Source organism: Castor canadensis, chromosome 3 (assembly GCF_047511655.1).
Source record: "Castor canadensis chromosome 3, mCasCan1.hap1v2, whole genome shotgun sequence".
Lineage (NCBI taxonomy): Eukaryota > Metazoa > Chordata > Mammalia > Rodentia > Castoridae > Castor > Castor canadensis.
The window spans coordinates 179,721,709-179,742,801 of NC_133388.1; positions in this window are offsets into that span (position 1 = coordinate 179,721,709).

The following is a 21,093-nucleotide window of genomic DNA, read 5'->3' on the forward strand; positions in this document are numbered from 1 at the left end:
ACAAGACTGCATTAAACTAAAAAGCTTTTGCACAGCAAAAGAAATAGTCACTAGACTCAAGAGACTGCCCCCAGAATGGGAGAAAAATTTTGCCAGATATTCATCTGATAAGGGACTAATATCCAAAATGTACAGGGAACTCAGAAAACTCAACCCTCAAAGAAGCAGCCACCCAATGAAGAAATAGGCATATGAATTGAATTGCAAAGGAAAAGGTACAAATTGATAATAAATATATGAAGAAGTGCTCAACTTCCCTGGCCATTATAGAAATGTAAATCAAAACTGCATTAAGATTTCATTTAACCCTAGTTAGAATGGCTATCAAGAACACAAACAACAATAAGGGTTGGCAAGAATGGTGAAATAAGAACCCTTATATGCTGTTGGTGGGAATTTAAACTAGTACAACCATTATGGAAAGTAGTATAGAGATTCCTTAAAAAACTAAAAATAGAACTGCCACATGATCCAGTGATGCCATGCCTGTGCATGTACATACCTGAGAGGGAACATAAGTCAGGATACAATAAAGACACTTACACACTGATGTTTATTGAAGCACTGTAATAGCTAAGAAAATGTGATATAAATAGATGATAGATAGATAGACAGATACAGGTATAGATATAATCTGCCATAAGGAAGAATGAAACTATGTGATTTGGAGGTAAATGGATGGAATTGGAGGACATCATGTTAAGTGAAATAAGCTAGGTTTGGAAAGATAAGGGCTGCATGTTTTTTCTCATATGTGGAAAATAGATCCAAAGATAAACATATACACAAAAACAAGCATGATCATATCCACATTTATATGTAGAACATGTTTCTAATGGTGGAACTACTATATGGCACTTGGGGAGGAGGGAGAGGAAAAGAGGACAATTTTGTAATTCCTTTTGTCTCAATTCCCATTGATCTACAATGTCCTTTTCTTTTGCAAAAATTTCCCCTCTTTTTCTTACTTTCATATTTCTCTTTATCATCAACATGTCTTCATTGTTGTTACCAAACACATTTTCTTGTTAGTAAGAACTTGAATGAGAAACATATCTAGCCCCTAATTTTTTGTTCTGTTTTGGCATTAGTCATATAATCCTAAGCATTTTATACAGATATATTTTATGCTAGACTACTTTGTTAGATGACATCTTGGCAATATCTGTAAAACCACGCTATCTACAGAAGATAAAGTAAAATGTAGATTAAAGCCAACGTATATTCTAATAAAATTCCTCCTCCAATATTCCAACTTTAAAAGGGAAACTCAGGAAATAGAATTTTCCATCCTTACCTTCCATCATTGGGATACAATGGTTCCTTTCAAAACACATCTTATTGTATGAAATTGTTTGCCAAAAATTGATGAGCCACCCAGCAATCAGATAGATCTATGTGAAATGCCAAGGTGGCATTAGAGCTACATGTGTCTCCTTACAGTCCCATTCCCTCAAACAATTCTTCCTGTTCTCACACCAGATAAGTTTCCCTCCATTACTTTTCCTTTGTGTTGTAATTGTAAAGGCATGAACTCTAGTTTCAGACATATCTGTACTCAATCTTGCCTCTGACACATGTTGAATGATCTTTATTCAATCTCATAAAGCCTCAGTTTCTATTCAAATAACCTAAGGACTTTATCTTTGGCTGTATCAGACAGCCTAACCTTTCACTAATTATGACGAGGATAATGTCAATGAGTTTGTAGAAGTTACTCTTAGATATCTCTTATATAAAACAATTCATTAAGCTATGTCTGGAATAAGGCCAGATAAAGGCTCTATTATTGTTTTTGCTGTTTTCAGCTAAACTGGTCTCATGGCTGTGTACACATTCATACATTACTTCTTTCCCTCCCTCTTACCTTGATCTCACACAAAGGGTATAAAAATACCACAATGTATCCCTACCCAGCTCAACAATAAAATTTAAAAATTTAAAAATACTGTACTATAGAGCAACAACCCTTACTTAAGTTGTCACCTATAACATCAATGTTTTAATTACTGGCTGTTACTAAATCTACTTGATCTATATATCTGTCCTTCCATAAAAAGCCAGCCCAGACACTTTTAGGCACCACTATTGGGGACAAACTGCCTCATAATTGCATTTGGCTTGTCACACACATTCTCTAACACACCAGATTTTACGTCTTCTCTACCTCTAGGGTATAATATCTTCCTCTTCTTGTGCAATAACTTGAAAGAAAAACTGAAGTTAGAATGCATAAACAAAACCAAAAATAGTCCAGTATTTAAATTATGCAAGTCTATATGAATATGTCAGTAATTACTAGCCTCAATTATTATGAATCATTTCATAGATGTGGGTAGAGGGAAATTTTGAAGGTATTGCAGGAGCATACGGAAAACAGATGCTGAACAGTCAGGATTTCTGGGTCTAAAAAGACTGAATTATTAGCAACAGTGACCCATCCATGAACCTAGAATGAAGATAATGAGAGAAACAACTGATATTTATCGTGTATTTAGCATATGACAGATATTGGCCTGCACAGCATAAATGTATTTGAACCTCACAATGATTCTTGGATGTAGGAACTCTGATCATTGTATTTCCACTTTGTGTGTAGGTAAGTTGAGGCTCAGGTTACATAATTTTGTCTGAGCCATAAGTGTGGTATAGCTGACATTCAAATGCAAAAGCACAGAAATGACTACCGTATTGGATTTTAGGGCAAAACATGTAGGCCAGGCACTGGTGCCTCACACCTATAACCCTAGCTACTCAGGAGGCAGAGATCAGTTCGTGAGACCGTATCTCCAAAATCCCTATCATGAAAAAGGACTGGTGGAGTGGCTCAAGGTGAAGGCCCTGAGTTCAAACTCCAGTACTTCAAAAAAAAAAAGAAAGAAAAGAAGAAGAGGAAGAGAAGAAGGACAGACATTTATGACAGCAACTTTTATATTTTTATTCAAAATGGTTCTCGGTTTGAGGTGAGATGTCTGTATGATGAATAGGAGAACAAAAAGTCAATGTGGGATTAAGAAGAATGATTTAATAGAGGAACTGTGATTTGACAACCTCAAGAAACTGGCCATATTTTGCAAATAACAACATAGAGCATTCAGTAAAAACCATAAACAATCAAAAGGATGGTAAAGAACTGTGAGCTAGGATGTGAATGAGTGGGAGAGAGTGAACAACTTCAGGGGAGGTGCACATATGGAGCCAAGAGGATGTTGCTGATTAGAGCTGATTCCAGCATGGATTAGGGAAAAGTCCTTGCTTTCTCCTGCTGAAGGACTACAGCAGAGATAGCTTTGATTAGGCAGGAACCAACAATGTCATCAGTGGTTCATCCAGATCTCTTTTGGCTTTCATCTTTTTGGTGCTTATTTTTTTTCCTTTTTCAACAAAAGATCTGACAAAAAACATAACAATTTTTTAGGAGAGACACAGAATTATTACATAATCTCAGAACTCATTGCCCACCTAAGTATTGTAAATGAGACGTGGGGGTGTGAACTGGGATTTTGAAATGTACACCCTAAATACAATTCAGATTGGCAAAAATAATAGGAATGACAAAAAAAGAAAGGTAATTTTCACATTTCAGTATATTCAACATAAACTTTGTCAATCTCCCTTTAAAACTGTATTTTAAAACCTCACATACCAATTCAATGGGTAAAGATATCTTCTACTTTGCAGTAGTTACATTTTAGGTGAACACTTTGCCTATTTAAACTTCAAATTCCCTACCAAAATTGATATATCGCCCAAAGCATCTGTTGGTGTCTCAGTCCTTCTCAGGACATTGTCTTGTTGCAAGGGCTAAATTACTCAACCTATCTCTGCCTCAATGTCTCCAACTGTAAAATGGAGAATGGTGTCACTGACCCAGAATTCTTGTCCATTTAGCACAGACATTAGTATCTTTAAAAAGTTTAAAAAAAAAGTATAGCATATGACCAACTCAACTGACTCCATTTTTTTCCTTCCTTTTTCTCTTTTCCTGTAATTAAGTCTTTCCTCTTTCACCTTATTTTTGAAGAAGGTTGTGGGAGGAAAGCAGTAACATAGAATCAGGCCTACAGGGGAGCAAGAAATAGAAATGTAGAATCAAGGTCATCCATCTCAAAACAGTGGGAAGAGTTCCATATTGACAGCCTACCAATCAAAGCTTATGAATATCTGTGGATGATCCTAGCAATGTATCTAGAAAAGGAGGGGTGTATAGCCCCCAAATTGATATCTGCTATCTGCAGGACACATGGCCATTTTTGTCTGAGTTACAGAAGAAAACACATACATAGAATAGAATATATTAAAGTATAACTTGTTTTGGTTATTTATTTCTGCTAGCAGTTGTGTTGTGATCCAAATGACCAACTGTGTGTTAATTTAGTGACAACTTCCAATAAGATGCTGAGAATATGATGAGTTTAAATTTTAATATAGAATTGAAAAAGGACAACTGACCATAAAGAAGAAGCTCTAAATTCCAAAATGAAATTTGGAGAGTGTCTAAATATCAAAAAATCACACGTAAATCCATTTATTAAACATACTAGTTAATTAGCTACTTTTTGCCCAAAAATAATTTTTAAATACTTTTTATGTTTTATTTTCATTTGCAAAACAATGGTATTATGATTTTAATGCTGTAAATGAGAAACTTTTCTTTTGAATGTCCAAGAAACTCCAGTGAGAACTGATAAAAGGTAGGTCTCAGTCCACAGCCTAAATCTACTGAACAGTCATCTCCATTTTAACAAACCCCCACGGTGATTCATGCCACATTAGATTTAAGAAGCACTGTTAGAGAGCAGTATGGAGCACTAATATTTTTGCAATAGGTTGTGAAATGTCTCTATGAAGAGATAACAATCTTGGTTGGAAAAACTCTAAAGATGTTCTGAGGTCTAATTCTCTGCTTCCCAGATTATTTTGTCAAGTTGATCATCCATGATGTTCTTACATCCCTTCGGAGATTAAGTCTTCACTTAATTTTTAAAGTATTGCCTGAAGGTAGTCTTTTCTCTACTCTTAAGTTGATTTCAGCAAAAGAATCATTATGGCACATTCTACAAAGCTTGGAGAACCAGAGAATGAACGAATTGAATAGAAGTCACAACATCAAACTTCACTAGTAGGGTATTTCTTTCCTACTTCAACAACTGATATTTGTACTTACTTCAGTTTATAAAAAATTTGTATGCACTCAAATAGCTATATATTTTAATATAAATCCATATTTTCAAATATAAATATGTATCTAAGTATGATTGTGTATTTTAAATATAGATATATATGAAATATGAACATATATTTAACATCAATGTTAAATATAAATATAGATTTAAAATATATTAATTTGAAGTTGGAATTTTTCAAGTTGGAATATTTATAGGGGATTACATGTCTCTTAAATGTCTGTAAGTTCCATGTTTTCTTATGAATCACTTCACTGCCCATACATAAACTGCCTAGAACTACTGCATAAGGGAAAAGGAAATCAGGCTAAATCTCAAACAAAAGAAAGCTGTGTCTACCAGTTAGGGATCTCAAATCTTATAGTTATTGAATGTTTCTAATACTTAGATTTAAGTATCTTAGATACTAAATTTAGATTTTCCAATTATAAAAGATATCTTTGCTGGATACAGTAATCTAGACTGGCAGTTATTTTCAGGGTTTGAAGTATGTCATTCCAATGCCCTGCCCCTAAGAGTCTGTGTTGAGAAATCTGCTGTTATTCTGATGAGTTTGCCTTTATCTGTGACGTGGTGCTTCTTTCTGAACAGCTTTCAATATTCTTTATTTTTTCTGTATACTTAATGTTTTAAGTATAACAGACATGGGGAGGCTGACTTCTGGTCTTATCTATTGGGCATTCCAAAATCCTCCTGTACCAGGAGATTTGGGAAATTGTCTGTTATTATTTTATTAAATATGTTTTCTGTGGCTTTAGCTTGTATCTCTTCTCCTTCTTCTATGTCCATTATTTGTAAGTTTGGTCTTTTAATGGTGTCCAGAAGTTTTATATGTTATACTTGTACTTTATTTTTCTTTATTAGTGAATGCTCTAATTCATCTGCCTTGGTGAATGGGTAAAGAACAGGTTTTATATATATATATATATACACATATATACATATATACACATATATATACATATATATAAATATATATATGTATGTATATGGTTTTACTCAATCATAAGGAAGAATGAAATCATGTCATTTTCAGGAAACTGAATTGGAGTAGAAATCATCATGTCAAGTTACATAAATGAGCCCCACAAAGACAAATCACATGTTTTCTCCTATGTGTGGAATCTGGGAAGGGATATAAAAGTAAAGGAAGATTATCAGGGATAAAAAAGGAAAAGGGAAAAGGGGAGTTGGGAGGGGAAACAAGAAAGAGTAATAGAGGGGGTGAATAATCACAGTACTTTATATGCATATATGGAAATGTCATAGTGAAACTCCTTTGCACAACAGAAAATGAAACAATTAGAGAAATGATAAGCATGCACTGAATGAATATATTCATTCAACAACACTCAGAGGGATGAGTGAATGTTTTGGTTGTCTGCAAAGGGGAATTTGCGGAATATGAAGTAGACAAAGAGGATGAAGAGGAATTTTTTGCCAATAGAAGTGACTTCTTACAGATACTAGTTAGGCACTTGCTTCTATGGTAAAACTTGAAAAGCACTTATTGAAAGTGATGCTCACAATTGCTAAGCATATCCTGAGTCTTCCAGGAATAAAGGTTAATAGAATCAGACAAGCTACTCCTGAGCCGTAGTTTCTTATTAGTTCCAACTCTCTTATTGACCTCATAGGCTATGGCTGCTTAATCTTTCTAAGATTCCTTGTTGTTATCTGTAAAGTGAGGGTCTTAAGAGCCATAGCTCCTTGGGTAATTGGGAATAATAAATGAAATTTAATGAGCCATGATCAATGTGTGGTACCATCTCATTAAAAACAGTAAATACTTTTGAGCATCTGCACTACGGAAGCTTCAAGCAGTACAATTATTAGAGAAAATACCATTCTTACCCTCAGGGAGGTTACACTGTGGCAACAACCCTGGGTTTTATTGGCATATTCATAAAACAAATGTAATGCTCTGAGAGCATTTTACCCATGAACAAAGACTTCAGTAGAATTAGGACAATAATTCCTATAGATGCCCCTAATTCTTAAAAATTCCCTATCCTCTATACATACAGCAAACAGAAAAGCAACAGAGAAGAAAGGTGAAAGTTCTCTAAACACAATAAGTGAGTTCTGACTGTCTCTTTTGCAGAAGAAATCATTTTGTGAACTAGGCATCTGAGCTATTATCAGATAATAAAGGAAGCATAAGTTTTTGGCGAAACATTTGTGCAATTGGAAGGTGGTGTGTGACCTCTTATGACTGCATTCAGATGTGTGGGAAGAAGGAAGTGACTGATCTCAAACCGTTTCCTACCCCAATCAAAGAAAAAACTTTTTAAAAATATCATGTCTGCTTTTTTGGAGGATGTAATGTGGTGGCTACTCTCATTTTTCTTTTACTTTTCTATTTAAAAAATGGAAATGAGGACAGGAAGACTGCCCTTCTGAACCTCCTCTTTGTCAAAGAACTTCTAGGGATTTTTAGCATGTGGAGGAAGATCAGAAAGACTCTGCGGAACTTCTGCCAAGCTGCTGAAGCCAGAGACTCTTCCATACTCTCCTGGGTCTCGTCAATTCTTATCAAAGATGTAGGGGTGGCAGCAGCAGCAGCCCTCCAACCTCAGAGGAGAAAGCAAGTGGAGAACAGGGAAAGAAGACTAACATTGGAATAGACGGTGCTCCTATCACAAGTTCTATCAGTTATTTCGTTCTGACTGTCAAAGAAGCATAGTCTGTGTGGAAGCAGGTGTTGAGGCCAGAAGCTCTCAGCACAATGTGTGCCATGCAGAGAAGCATTTACTTCTGTGTACGTTTCATACAAGTTGGGTGGCTGAGACTCAGAAATTAAGAGGAATATGTTGGATCAAATTTTCAAAGCACTTGACCTTCGTTAGTTCTGTCTTTAAAACCTAGTCCCATTCATTCCACATATTGGATGCTTGCATGGCTCACAAAGCCCAACCCCCTAGCTCATACACTGAAGGTTTCTTGGAGGGCTTACAAAGCATTTTGAAGAGTTAAATGCAAATGAATCAGGAACACATGGATTCAATTTCCCTGGAAATTCACATGTGCTTGGAAATGAAGGGGGGCAGTGTCTGGCCAAATGTGCTTTGATTTATCTGACCCAAAATATACCCCTCCCTTCTCTTTTCCTCTCCTCAAAATCATTTGAAACTTTGGTTAATGTCAAACCATGGCTGGGTTCTTGAGACCCTTAAAACTTACCGTGGTTTCAGTTTTTGGAATGCTCCATTGAGTTAAAAAGGGCATTCAGGGAGACTTACCGCCCCTAACTCAAGATTTTCACATGGTTTCCTTCTACTTAATGGGGTTAAATTAAGGCAAGGATGTGATGATGTTAGCTTAATCACAAGGCAAACCACCTACTGCATGCAATCCACGGAAGTCTCCACTTCCTGCAGTGAACATTTTCATTCATGAGATGTTGCTGTACACAATCTTTTCTGCCAATAAAAATCAGGTTTATTTTTTTTCTAGAAAACTTCTACTTTGATATAGGAGTAGAATTATACAACCATCTTTATCCTCATACTTCCTTCTCTACTCCTCTTAACATTTAGTCAGTGTTTTAGAGAGTTTGAGAACACGTTTCCAATAACCATATTTAATGGCCATAACTGCTCCTTGTGTGGAGTATTAGAGTTGGGACCACTTAGAGGCTGTTTAGTGCTATCATGAAGAGACATACTTTCATAGAGCAGCCAGGACTTAAGTCATAGGAAAAGGTTTCTGAGTCTTCCAAGTTTGATTATGGGTGATTTAAACTCAATTGCTCTAATTCCTTTCTTACTTGGGAGTTTGTGATAGGGTAAAGAAGAGAAAAGGCTACCTTTAATTTTCAAGTGCTATCACAGATAATGGTTAGCCTATTGCTTCTCAGAGGGTTAGTATTTTCTGCAATATTTATTTAGGTAATAAGAGAAAGATAGATACAGCACTCATGCTTTTGGCTCCTTGTCAGTGTTAAGTGGTTTTACTCTTGTATTTCTGCTTCTTTTGAGGCCAGCTATCCATTGACCATATCTGTTAGGTATGTACTCCCTCTCTCCGAAACAGTTTTTTCTATCTACCTGACAGTTTTTTCTGTCTACCTTGGTCTTCATTTCACGATTGTGTCCTTTGAGAATGTTTGCATATGGTGACCACCAGAGGGAGCCCTTTGACTGAGGGTGGGAGCAGGAAGCTGCAATGGGCTCTCTCCCAGGGTATCATGAATCCTTCTCAACCTTTCTAGACGTGCCTGGGCCAACCTGCTCCTCTCTTTTCTTGTCTTTGTTTACTCATCTACAAGACTTTCTCTACCCTTAGTATATGGGATAACTGATTTTAGAATCTCAGATTTCTGATTTAAAAGTCAACTTTTCAGAGAGGTTTATCTATTATTACGTATGGGCCACTCTATGAAATGAAGACCTCTTATGTCTCTGACTTTTGCCTGTAACATTCAATCCCGTTTACTTCCTTTATAATATACCATGATCTGCAATGATATTATGTATTTGTTTTCTTGTGATTGTGTTTCTCTCCTGCTAGGATTGACATCTCCTGTGGCTAGCGATAGCTTCTACTTGTACATTGCTGTTAACTCAAAATCTGGAAAAATCTTGAAAGTAACCTGACATGTAATTGCCTACAGTAGGTGATCAATAAAAAATGACTATTTATGGATTATTCTAATGAGATATCCAAATGTTGGAGTTAGCGTCCCTTCAGCGTATCATGGTTCCAGAAACCAGCCTCAATAGTGAGCAGTGAATATCCTTATGAAGTTTATCTTAAGAATGTATCTTTGGCCAGGAAACTCAGCACCATTTTTTACTCATAGAAATCAGGTAGTCATCCAATTCTGAGAAACAGACATTCATAAAGTGACTATGACTAACCATGCTCTCTACAAGATACGGGGAGAAAGCATGAAACACTGTGACAGGTTACATTCAAGTATCATTATTGAATGTTCCAGCCTTGAAGAAGTTAGATATTGAAAATCTGGTGAGGGCTATGAGAGGAGATATATTAAAACAGTATCATCAGCTGAACACTGGTGGCTCACACCTGTAATCCTAGCTACTTGGGAGGCTGAGATTGGGAGGATTGCAGTTTAAGCCCTGCCCAGACAAATAGTTTGCAGAATCCCATCTCCAAAATAACCAGAGCAAAAATGGTCTGGAGATATGGCTCAAGTAGTAGAGCATCTGCTTTGTAGGTATGAAGTCCTGAGTTCAAATCCTTTTCCTACTAAAAAAAGAAAAACAAAATAAACAGTGTCATCTGCAGTAATGGCAAATTCAGAACTGATCACAATCTTATCAAAAAGGTTTTATTACATTCAATGACAGTTTAAGTACATAATTATTATACTCTTTATTAGTTAAGTAATGACAATTCATACCCTAGATAATTATATAAAAGGCTTAAAGTTTTTAAAGAGAAATGCAAAATAATGTTTTCCCTCTATGGGTACATGAATAGATAAAGAAAAATTAAGATAAGAGAAATAAGTTAAAAAAGACAGGTGTAGGTTATTCCACTATTCAAAATACCATAAATTTTTTTGATATTGTACTAAAATTGCATTGTAAGTTTTGTTCTGGCTTTCCTAGCAGCCAGTATAATGAGTAAAATATGATTTAGTATGTGATTTATAGGCAAGGCCAGCTGCATAATTTGCTGGCCCCCATGCAAAATGAAAATGTGGAGTCCCTTACTCAAAAAGCTGGAAAAATGCCACTAAATGTAATAAAACATGAAATCTTTTCCTTTCTTCAAGTCTCTCACTCAACCTGTCATGGTGCTTTTATTTGTTATTTAATGGTGCACTCCCTCAGTGAGGATACGCGCTGGGTGAATGCAAACTCTTACAGACATGGGGAGCCTCATCCCTGATTTGCTCATTGGCTCTTGTGTTGCTGTGCTTTTTAGACTTACATTTTGTGACCTCTTTGGGGCAGGAAGCAATCTGTCCTTCCCATGGCCCCTGCATCAATTCACAATAAGGGGGCGAGCTTCAAGGATTGAAAATCCTGGGCTGGGGCTGAGTAAGTGACTTGACTCACGTGCTGCCAGCCTAGTGCAGAGACCCCCTCCCACAATGCCAAACGCCACCCTGAGATGCCACAGGATCTATGCCACCTGACCCTGGTCCTTCCCATGGCTTATATCTGTGCAAAATCCATCTGTGGTACAGGGACCTTAAAGTGACAGAGCTCAACATGAGAAGGGGATCAGAAACTAGTGAAAGGGTCAGTAAGAGATGAATTAACTTGATATGTAACACACTGGTACATGGAAGCAATGCTAGGAATCTCTCTGTATAGCTATCCTTACCTCAACTAGCAAAAACACTTTGTCTCTCTTATTATTGCTTTTGCTTTCTCTCCAACAAAATTAGAGAAAAAGGCAGAACAGATTCTGCCTGGAAGCGAGAGGGGGTTGGGAGAGAGGGAAGGGGTGGGGGTTAAGGGGGAGCAATGACCCAAACAATGTATGCACATGTGAATAAACAAATATAAATTAAAAAAATCCCTCTGTGGTATAAAGAGCTCATTGGCTTCAGTGCAAGGGACTACTACTCTCAGCACAGACACTACTGGGAGTAGGAGGAGGTCAAATACTAGCAAGGAAACACAGTGTAAGGTAAAGGGAAGGCTGAGTGTGGTAGCACACACACACATTAGCAATCCCATCTGCACAGGAGAGGAGGGAGGAGGATCAAGGTCTAACCCTGACCTGGGCAAAAAAATGTGAGACCTATCTAAAAACAAACTAAAGCAAAAAGGGCACTCAAGTGATAGAGTGCTTGTGTAGCAAGTATGAAGTCTTGAGTTCAAACCAGGTACTGAAAAAAAATTGTAGGGGGACAGGAAGGCAGGACTGGGTGGAACTGTGAGTTGAGGGTTAAAGCCCAGGGTACCTCATTTACAAAATACAAATTTAAACATAAAATTATTAATAATTTCAAAACAGTAAATTATGAGCAGTGAATTATGTGGGTCCCTTTGGAAATGCAAGGGTCACACATTCATGAAACCAGTCCTCATTATAGGGTCTGTAAGTTAAAAAAAAAAAAACATCCTGGCTGATAAAAGATATATTCCTTCTACATACTGAGAACTGAAAACTTAGAGAAATTTGTCCTATAGGTCTGCGCACAGAAGATGCGTGACTGCTACGGTTTGAGTGTTTGTGTTTCCCCTCTCCCCTAAATTCATATACTGAAACCTAACTTCAATGTGATGAGGTTGGGAGATGGGGTCTTTTTGGGAGGGGGTGTTAATAGGTAATGAGTGGAGAGCCCTCCTGAATGTGGTTAGTGCCTTCCTAAAAGAGACTTCAAAGAGCTGCCTTGCCCCTTCCACTTAACAAAGGATGTGAATGACCTCTACAAGGAGAACAACAAACCCCCTGAAGAAAGAGCTCGAGGAAGACTACAGAAGGTGGAAAGATCTCCCATGCTCATGGATTGGTAGAATCAACATAGTAAAAATGGCTATACTACCAAAAGCAATCTACATGTTCAATGCAATTCCCATCAAAATCCCAATGACATTCATCACAGAGATTGAAAAATCTACCCTAAAATTCATTTGGAAACACAAGAGGCTGCGAATAGCCCAGGCAATACTCAGCAAAAAAAGCAATGCTGGAGGTATCACAATACCCGACTTCAAACAATATTAAAAAGCCATAGCAATAAAAACAGCATGGCACTGGCACAAGAACAGACATGAAGACCAGTGGAACTGAACTGATGTGAATTCACACAGCTATGCCCACCTGGGAGAGACTTCAAAGCGCTGCCTTGCCCCTTCCGCTATGCGAGATCACAGTGAGACAGTCATCTATGAACCAAGGAACAGGCCCTGGACTCTGCTGGTGACTTCATCCGGGCCTTCCAAGGCTTTAGAACAGTGAGAAGCTTTTCCTGTTATTTGTTATACTTCATTACAGCAGTTTATGAGGTTTTGTGATAGCGTCTAAATTGGCTAAGGCAGTGATCTGAGTGGTAATGTCCTCACTAATGTAATAAAATTATCCTTTCTGTATACCTAGTACACATCATCATGGTGCTTACTTTCAGTGGGGGAGGAGAAATTAAATAAACTACAAACAAGCTAGAAATCACCCGATAGTGGTTCCACAAGCTGTGGGAAAGCCGAACTGCTTTCCCAGACTCTGGTCATGCCTCTTCTTATTTTACACAATATCTTCCCATCTCTTATAGCTCAGCCCCAAGTCCCAAATATTAGCAAAAGTTTCCCTATTTTCCAAAGTGCATTCGTTATCTCTACTTTCCTCCTCTATTTTTCCTTCATACTATACACAGATTTTGCAATTCTGAATTTTTTTTGGCAGTACTGGGGTTTGAATTCAGGGCCTTATGTTTGCTAAGTAAGTGCTAAGCCACACCTCCAGCCCTTTTTTCTTTCTTTTTCAAATAGGGTCTTATGCTTTTCCTCTTCCCCTCCAAAGGATGAGTTATAAAGCCCTTTGCGACCTATCTCCTGATTAGTCTTATAAACTTTCAAAATCTGCCACTCTCCCAAACACATCCAAATTTCTGTCACACCTTTCTTCCATGATGGTGTCTTTAAAAAAGCTTTTTCTCAAGTGGCTAAAAAACACAGGAAAAAATGCTCACCATCTCTAGCCATAAAGGTAATACAAATTAAAACCACACTAAGATTCCACTTCACCCCTGTTAGAATAGCCATCACTGAAAACACCACCAACAACAGGTGTTGGCAAGGACGTGGGGAAAAAGGAACCCTTGTACACTGCTGGTGGGAATGCAAGCTAGTGCAACCACTCTGGAAAAAAATTTGGAGGCTTCTTAAAAATCTAAACATAGATCTGCCATATGATCCAGCAATACCACTCCTGGGGATATATCCAAAAGAATGTGACACAAGTTACTCCAGAGGCACCTGCACACCCATGTTTATTGTGGCACCATTCACAACAGCCAAGTTATGGAAACAGCCAAGATGTCCCACTACTGACGAATGGATTAAGAAAATGTGGTATTTATACACAATGGAGTTTTACTCAGCCATGAAGAAGAATGAAATCTTATTATTCTCATGTAAATGGATGGAACTGGAGAACATCATCCTGAGCAAGGTTAGCCAGGCTCAGAAGACCAAAAATCGTATGTTCTCCCTCATATGTGGTCTTTAGATCTAGGGCATATACAGCAATGTTGCTGGACTTGGGTCATACACTAAGGGGAGAGCATATATGGGAGGTGTGGGGATAGGTAGGAAACCCAAAACATGAAAGTGTTTGATCTCTCCACTGCAGAGGAGCTAAAACAGGAAACTTAAAGCGACAGAGGTCAATATGGGAAGGAGATCAGGAACTAGTGAAAAGTTCAGGTAGAGATAAATCAGCTTGGGTTGTAATACACTTGTGCACGAAAGCAATGCTAGGAATCTCTGTATAGGTATCCTTATGGCAACTGGCAAAAACACTTTGTCTTTCTTATTATTGCTTATGTCTTCTCTTCAACAAAATTGGAGAAAAGGGCAGAACAGGTTCTTCCTGAAAACGAGGGGGGTGGAGGGGACAGAGAGGGGCAGGGGGGAGAAATGGCCCAAACAATGTATGTGCATGTGAATAAATGAATAAAAAAAATTTTAGATAAATAAAAATGCTTTTTCTCCTTCAGAGGACTCAAGGGCCCCCCTTTCCTGGCCTACTACTTTGACTCCCTATGTGATAGCTGGTTTGTTTTAAATCTCCCTTCTTTTAATCACCAATGCTTAAAGTAGTGCTTTCACATATAAAAGCTGTTTAGTAAATGTTGAATTATAGGTGAAAAGGTAGAACAAAAATTGGCACAATGTAAACAATTCACGTTATTGGCAAATGGCAACATATGGAAGAAAAATAAGAATCCAGCTCAGTACAATCAATTACTTGTCTTCCCTATAGTTTCAAAGTACTTCTAGAAGATTAATTAGCAGTTCCCTAATACATCAGCACAATAATCCCCTTTCTAAAAAAAATGCCAGAGGTCACCTTAAAATTGAATGGCTGAGCAAGGATTAAAATCTAAGACTAGGGTGACTTTGGTTGAGTTCACTGGATCACTGCATCCTTGTCCTTGTTAAATATGCTTTCTGGACCGTGACAAGAAAGCATGGTGGGGTACAGGAGAATGGGTATGGGTTGAAGAGGTTAGGGGGTCAAGATTTATTGATTGATAGTAATCAGTTCATCTTATATGTGCTTCTCATATTCTGATTGTCTGCTGACATTCATCAGTGTGATTCTCTTCATTAGTAATAGACAAGTGCTGCTTATCCCGCACTTTATGACGTCTATTTTTGTGTCAGGGGCACTCTTATTTCAACTCCCTAAATACTGGCAATCTCTGCATATATAAAAACCCAGAATACTGAAATTTTCTTGAAGACTAAAAGATGATGTAAAATGTGTGAATCTTGTTTAGAATTAATCATTTGCCTCTGACAAAAGGGACTTTTTCTTACTGTCCACAAACCTCTGCTTCATTTATAAACTGAAATTTCCCATAAAATCCACCAAAATGGTTTCTCTAGTCTATAGTCTGATCTTTTGAACTATGGGGGTGGGGAGAGGTATACGGATTTGGTATAGATAATGTATGTGCACGTCTGGGTGAGTCTCAACAGACTTCAGTCAAGAAGAGAAGAGATCTACAGGCATGACTAGTTTATGTATTCTGTTGATAATTTGGGCTGAAATTTTGAGAGAGACAGGAACAGCAGCTGCCTGATGACTAACTTTTGTTTGCATTTAGTCCTGGCTATTCTGTTTGTTGGATTGTATTAATCTCCCTGTGTCATCAAATTTATCTTTCATGCTTTTTTATTTTTAAATTGCAGTGAGGATTGAACCACCTAGGCAAGTGCTCCACCACTTTGAGCTATATTTCCACTTTCCCAACCTTTAAAAAATTGTTTTTGAGGTAGGCTCTTGTTAACTTTGCCCAGAATGGCCTCGCACTCACTGTTCCCCTTCCTCTACCTCTTGAGCAGCTAGGATTACAGTTATGTATCATCATGCCCATTTAGATTTTTTTATGTTCTTAAACTCCTTTGAGCAAGCAGTCATAAATGACAAAATAATTTAATATGACAGATAATCTTATGTACTGAGGAGAGAATTAACATTTACTGGGCATTTACTATGTATCAGATACTGTGTTTGGAACTTAGTATTTTCTATACACAGAAGATTAATATTAAAATGGATAGATTTATAAAACCTTACTTATAAGGTGGGAATTACTAAACCTACTTAACACATTTTTTAAAAACCCTAAAACAAAAAAATTAATTGCTTGCTCAAGATCTTCTACCTAATAATTTTTGGAGATAGGATTCAAGTACTTTCTGATGTCACAAAAATTATATCAAGGTTTCCACCACCACCAAAATAGAAAATCTTGCAGAAAATAAGAAGATAATAAAGAATACAGAGAATGGAAAAGAATAAGAAATAAAACAAATGAACACTGAGAACAAGTAAACCCATTGTTCTAAGTCTGGGATTCAGTACTGGCAGTTGTGGGGAAAGTGAAGAAGAGTACGACAAAGGAGAAAGAAGGAGAAATAAAAATGGTCACATAAGGGAAACTTTACTGAATCCAAGAGCTGAGGGGATTACCAAAGCTGAATTTTCTGAAATGTACTTTGATAACAATTAATATAAAAATGCTTCTTCCATTTATAATGAAATAATAAAACATAGTCAATATGATCAAGTAATGCTTAAAGTCTACCTTTTCTTCATTAAAGCATGTTTTGGCTGTGCTGGGATTTGAACTCAGGGCTTGAGCTTGCTAAGCAGATTTTCTACAGCTTGAGCCACATCTTCAGTTCCCTTTTTTTCCTTCTGGTTATTTAGAGATAAGGTCTTGCTTTTTTGCCCAGGCCAGCCTGACCCATGATTCTTCTGTTTTAAGCTTCTCACCATCACTGGTATGATAGACAAATACATGCTACTGTACACGGTGATTGTTTGAAATGGGCACTCTCAAACTTTTTGCCAAGGCTGAACTCAAACTACTGTCCTCTGCATTTCAGCTTCTTATGTAGATAAGAATACAGGTGTCCTGGAGGCACCACTTCCCATCTTCTTCACTAAACTTTATAAACCAAAACAGGTTTCTTTAACCACATGAATCCTTATATGAATGATTTAAATATACCCAGTCCTGTGGTGTTGTCATACCTAATTTTATTTTAGGGTTTTTAACTTCTAAGTCAAGGTTTTAGGCATTTCTTGCTCATTTTGAACTTCCATGTACTTGTTTCTAAGTCAATTTTATTTTCACAGATACAGTTAATTCCATAGAAGCTAGTGTTTGGATTTTGAATACCCCTAAAGGCCCATACCCAAAGGTTTGGTCCCTATTGTGGTGCTTTTGGGAGGTGGTGGTTCCTTTAAAAGATGGGGCCTATTAGGAGGTCTTTAAGTGATTGTGGGCTGGTCTCTTTCTTTCTCTTTTTTTTGCTTTTTGGCCATGAGGTTACTGGTTTTTTTTGTTATTGTTGTTTGTTTGTTTGTTTATTTTTGTACCACATATTCCTGCTATGATGTGCTTCCTCACCCAAAGCACTGGGACCAGATGATCATGGTCTAAAACTGTGAGCCAAAACAAACCTTCCTCTTTATTAGTTAATTATTTCAGGCATTTGTTTAGTGCACACAGAGACAGCTAACACAATAGAATTTTAAGAAACACATGATTTTCCATGCTTGAAAAATACAAAGTTTAGCAAAGTTAAACAATTTTCAATTTCTTTAATTATTAAATCAGAGAACTTTTCCAACCCATTCTGAATCTTAACATGCAAGGTTTCTCAGATGTTTTGAAACCCAGTTTTTGTTTTGTTTCGTTTGCTTACAAAGAGCTCCTGATACTATTTTCAGGAACCTATAGTGGAACTTCTTGAACAAGATTGCACAATACACAGACCAGGAAATAGCAGCTGATCTTCAAGCCCTGTCTAGATAGGTACTTCTGTCTCTTTTCCATGCTTCCATTTAGGGCTGATTTCCAGTAGAAAGGGAACCATGCCTCATCATTTTTTCTCAGAAATTCATAACTTAATCTCTGTAAATCTCTCATGTATTTCCTGAGATTCCAAAAAGTCAGAAATATCAAAAGTGAAAGTTAATTTTATTGAAGTGAATGAAATTCAATAGACACTGAGGTGAATGATGAGTAAGGTTGTGACACTGCTTTGTTAATTACTTCTGAGGTTCGGTTTCCCTATCTGTAAAGTGAAAAAGGAGTCTATGATCTAGAGAATGCTTTCATAATGTACCAAGCCTCTACTAGTTCAAGGGATGTCCAGAGTCCTCATTATCTAAAGTCTTCCTTTGAAAATTTCATCCCAACATGTTGCATGTAAAAACAAAACAAAATCAAATTAACTGGACAATCATAACTTAATAAAGAATACAAATATTCAAAAAGTCTTTGTTTCCAAGGAACTCAAATTTGAAAACATTTCACAAATTCACACATAAAGAATATTAATAGCAGTGGAGGGAGTGAATTCAAGCAATATACTTGATACATTGTGAGAACTTTTGTAAATGTCACAATGTACCCCCACCCAGCAAAAGAATAAAAAATAAAAATAATTTTTAAAAAGAATATTAATAGCACAAGGCAATTTATAATACCCAAATAAAGAGTAAAAATAAAAAGAAAGGGCTATAAAATCTCAGAAGGTGGAAGAAATAGAGAGGTGGGACTTGAGTCATGACTTCTTGAAGGTTTTTTTCTGTGAAATCTGTGAGATGTAATTGGGGATTTGAGATTGTTTTAACTATACTGTTGTCCCTTCTGTGAGCACATTTTGGGTAGAAGTTTCTCCCCCTGAAGAATATTTAGGTTCTGGGGGGTCTGAATGTGAATTCATAGCCTGGGCATTGTTGTAGGGGGAGAGAGACAGTGAGCAAGCATACCTGGAATATATCTATAGATTAAAGCTAGATGGCCTGTCTTTTGGGAAAGGAAGAACAGTGGCCTCAGAGATACTAACCATGCTCCCCATGTTAGCTGTTTTTTTTTTTTCTTTATATAGCTTTCCAAATGTGGGGGATGCAAGGCAAGCAAGTCCATGGAAAAGTGATTTGCTTATGCCAGCAACTTAGATAGTTCCTAGATTCAGTTTAAAGCATGGAAACACAACAAACCTCAGAAAGCAAGCATTAAACAACCCTCAACAATGAAGTTTTAGAAGTCTCCTAAAATTTATGCTAATTTAACAAAACAATATTATGCTTTTAAAGTTAAGAGCCACAAATGGTGGTGAGAGCTTGATGCCAAAGAAACTAGGAAAATCCCTGCCATTCACCACCTCATCACTAGAGGGGGTAATTGCTCATAGATAGGGTTCAGTTCCTGGGCCATTAGCACACCCTTCAACAGTGCAGTCTTCCCACCTCCACAAGGCCAACAGCTTTTCGTTGTCATGGGAATCCCTAAACAAGGGGTAAATATGTCGACAATAACCACAGACAATTTTATTTTTCATCCTTTTTTAATGCATGGCAGTCTCAGAGCACTCATCTGGGGCCTGATGTTGCTCACTAGCCTGTTAAGTCTGGGCAGCACAAGTCATCCATTATTGCTAAATGGTATGACAGCACGCAGCTCTGTTCATACACTGTGGTGCATTGTAAAGGTCTTTGCTCGATGAAGAGAGAAGGGGGAAAAAACCCTCTCTTTTGCCCTCCCTTTTTCCACTAGCTTGCTCCTCTTTCCAAGGGCAGCTGAATCTTTAAACCTGGATGCTTAGGAAGCCACATCAACCTGGTAGAAACTCATGGTACTTAAGGGTGGAGAAGACTACTTGCATTTGGGGTAATGAAAAGTGAAAGACATACATTAGATTTTATCTTTGATGCTCAAAAGTAAATCTTTGAAGTAGCTGGAACATAGTTAAAATAATTAGATTTTCTAAACTGTGTGCATTTAAATGAAATCTGTGATTAAACGAAGGCTAACAATGGTCTGTGCCATAACTTAAATGTATCAAAACAGTTCAATTGGTAGAGACGGAGCTCTAAGTCATGGCACTCTATCCTAGCCAGGGATAATAGTCAAACAGAGAACGAGACTGTTAGTACCACTGGCAAGTAAATATATTATTTCTATTTCCATAGTTGTGCACATCATTTATGGGTACTTACTAGTGTTAAGCACTCTGTAATGCAGGTATTAAATAAAGATGGCCTCTGTATTTGAGAAGGTCACAGACAGGGAACTTCTACCTCTTGAGAAGTGGACCTGATCCAGTGAGAAACTAAGGTTGCTAAGGCAGTAACACAGATGCTCAACTCATAATCACACCGTCTTTTCCACCCGTGGCCTTTCTCATACTAAATGAAGAAAGTGTTCTTCACCGAATGAGTGGAAGGAGGACCAGGGCTTCAGGTATGGTTCCAGGAGGTCAGATATCAAGGCAGTGAGTTCATACAAGTGCCCTTTGGTTTTGTGGTATATAACAGAACTTCAATAAATAAATGCTCACTAAACGAAAGCATAAATGGATGGGTGGTAGAATAATGAGTGGTGAAGCACTTTGGAGATTCCTAGTGGATAGTTAAAGTGAAAAATCCTGAGTAATCACTATCATAGCTGTAAGTCTGGATTAAAAATAACAATCAATGTTTAGCTTTTAAAATCTCAAAATTTTGTCTTTTGTTGAGCCAAAGTTTCTTTTATCACTATAAACTCTGGAATATCTAAATCATAGTTCAAATAAATATCCATCTGTAGGATGACTAAAAAATTCATGTGAAAATTATTAGGAATGAGAAAGGAAGTGAAATAATTGGCCGTCATGTTTCTAGGAGGGGTGTTTAAATGCCATTTCTGTACAGGATTGCTGGCCTTTATTTGAAATTTCCATTGACA